The sequence below is a fragment of the Zeus faber genome, assembly GCF_960531495.2.
Source record: "Zeus faber genome assembly, chromosome: 8".
Taxonomy (NCBI): domain Eukaryota; kingdom Metazoa; phylum Chordata; class Actinopteri; order Zeiformes; family Zeidae; genus Zeus; species Zeus faber.
In genome coordinates, this window is record NC_137195.1 from 17,998,280 (window position 1) to 18,001,542 (window position 3,263).

A 3,263-nucleotide genomic window follows, 5' to 3' on the forward strand; every position below is an offset into this window, starting at 1 on the left:
AGGATACTTGGGCAAATTAAAAATGCGTTTTCATACAAAAATTCTTTAAGATAAGTATTTCTAAGATAAGATAAGTATTTCTAAGTATTAATCCCCTATCGATATTGTTCCGGGAAGATTCTCAGAATTTTGAAAATCGAAAACTATCTGGAACACAACATCAGCAGAACCTACGAACACGGTTTATGTCTTGTTTAAACCAGTAAGTCATAAACACCTCGTGGTTGAAGTTTCATGCAAATCGATCCACATACGGAGCAGAAATTAGCTAAAAACCAACCAAATTATGTCATCATACTATTTACTATAAACGTACAGATTCCGAATGTGAATGTCCATTGGCACCGTGTCCAGTGTGCAGTGTAGACGTCGTTCTGTAGTGGTTCAACTATTACTACAAACTATCAGTTTATGTGTATATTTTTGTACTTTCTTACCGAGTAGATGTCTGTGGATGTGCTTGATTGATGTTTGAAACCTTAATTTTACCATTTACCATCACTATTAATCTGCTTCATGAAAAACACGTAAATAAGTAGTCCACAAAAAAACGTGACCAGGTCTAGTAGAATCCATTTATTGAAAATGTGATCCAGGGAAAAAAAGTCACCACTAAACTTATGTAAATTAACTGCTATCGTAAATCTCTGAAAATACGTAAACCTACGTAAATACATCATAAATTACATACACGAGACCCAACGTCACCTCGGATTTTTTTTATAGATGTCATGTATAAACAGTTTCCTACAGCTAAACATGGCCGATTTAAATGAAGAGACAGAAAGTGTTAAGACAAGTTCTTCCATAATAATTTTAATGACAAATTAATGTTAACTTCTATAAATGTTATCTGCATTACAATATAGACAATACAACAATACTACAATATCTATTGTAGTATTGTTGTAGTCTATTAAACTGAATTTACTAAATATACATTATTAATAGAAAAAATACAATTAAGAAGTTATTACAACTAAAACGTATTTATTATATTTATAATAAATAAATATATATTTCAAGAGTCAAGATTGTAGAGGTTATTTTATTGTTAAGAAAAGTAATTACAAAATTTGGTTTTGGTATTGTTCCAGATGCCGAAAAATTGCCGAACATTTAAGATCAAAAATCCAGTCCTCAAGGTCAGTCACAATATTAAAAAAAAGGTACTGAAGAAAATACTGTGGGGAAAAAAACATATTGTTTGATTATTTTGTTCAGCAGTTTTGGACAGCTGTTTCATTGAACAATCATCTGACTTGTCTTGTCATTTCTTGTACAAATTTCCAAACAACTTACCCACAAAATTAGGACTGTTAGCTCAGCTATTTAGAACTGCTATTTAGAACTGACCTATCTCCATCCATCCATCCATCTATTATCTTTACCGCTTATCCTCATGGGGTCCCATTCTCATGGGGTCCCGGGGGGGCTGGAGCCAATCCCAGCTGTCATTGGGTGAATATGACACAAATGATGTCACTTATAAATTTAAATAAATACGTCTGGACGTCTGGTTGAAATGGGAATGCTTCATATGTACTGCTTCATACGTAATGTATTCCACAAATCAAATGCATGCATGCATTTGATTTGTGGAATTACAACTATATGATGTTTGTAAGTTTAGTCAATTTTGATGCATTTCACAAAAAAACAAAAACTGTAAAAGCAAATAAACAAATAAACAAGACCCGTTTAATGCTGCCAGCAGCTATATTCTTTTTTTCTTACTACATTTAAAATGGCTGCAATGATGTAATTTTGTTTATAACGTTGGCAATAAATAAAGACATTTCTCGTTATCAGCTTTAGTACTTGAAGGTAGGTTATATGTGCTGTATAAAGGGTTAGATGATTTTGGTTTGTTGATAATGACAGGAAGGAGGGACCATGATAAGAAGTGAACACGGTTGGACTAAAAATAAAGTACACAAATAATAATACAACCGTCATGATATCAATATGGCTCCTGCTTCCCATCAGCATTGTTCTATACCTTGTTTGTGTCAACTGCTTTCGTATCAGAGATCAGATGAGGTGGAGGTGCCTGTGGAAGACAGGGAGGGTGAGGCAGGGTGAAGCAGCACTGAGTTGCAGGTAGATTATATGTGATTTTGTATTGGTTACCGTAGTCCTCAGGTGTATGTAGAAATGCAGGAAATAGGATTCAAATTCTAAATGTTTTCATGGGGGAGGACCCCCAGGCCCCCCTGCCTGGTTTTATTGTGTCCCTCCCATTTGTCAAACCACAGTAAGGCCCTTGGATCTAACTTTACAACAAACAAATAAACCTGATCACCACTAACACACAGCTAAAAATAAAATTCTGAGCATCCTCTCCTCTAACTGTCTATGGTGCATCACCCCCTGAGGCGCCCCGCTGCCATGCCCACACAGCAGCTAACGCGTTCCTGCTAAACTCTCTCTCTCTCTCTTGTTTGCCTACTCCGGAGGACCCCTTGCTCAGACCTCTGCGCTGCGGCGACGCAAGCGCTACGTCCGCTCGCCTTCCTCCTCCCACAGCTCCCCGGGGGGTGGGGGGAGGGTGGGGTGGGGGTTAGTGCTGGGAGGGAGGGCTGCGGGGGTTGGGTGAGGGAGTTAAAAAAGCTTGGAATCACTCATACTGTGAATTTCAATCAGTCACCTCCTCTATCTCTCCCGAGAGCCGAGAGCTCACTTCTCATCTTTGGTATTCCTCGGAGGTCCGGCAAACCGGACCGACCCGGCCGAAGAAAAAAGAGAGGGTGAGACAAACTGGGATTTGGGGGGGAGGAGGGGGGGGGCGGAGCAGCTGGCTGTAGGCAACGGTGTGAATGATGGGGAGGCAGGAGGTGTGCTGCTGTGATGTTGCTGGGGTCTTATGGCGGAGGGGGAAGGCATGCGGGATTGGGGGAGTGGGGGGTACTTGGCTCTGATAAGGATTATCCACAGGGCTCTGCGTCCCTTCTCTGTTCCGTTCTGACGTGACGACGCACAGCTCAGCCTGGCCTGGAAATGTCAGAGAAAAAACTGCTGCCCGGTGTGCATTGGTGTGAGTGTGTGTGTCTGCCTGTGTGTGTGTGTGTGTGTGTGTGTGTGTGTGTGTGTGTGTGTGTGTGTGTGTGTGTGTGTGTGTGTGAGAAAGAGACACACGCACACACACACACACACGCGCGCGCGCACAAGCAGCCATGCACTGCCTTTTCGCAAACAATGCTTGGAAACTCATCTGGCATTCAGTCTTCCAACAAACCAAATCTCAGTTTTGGAGGAACGCA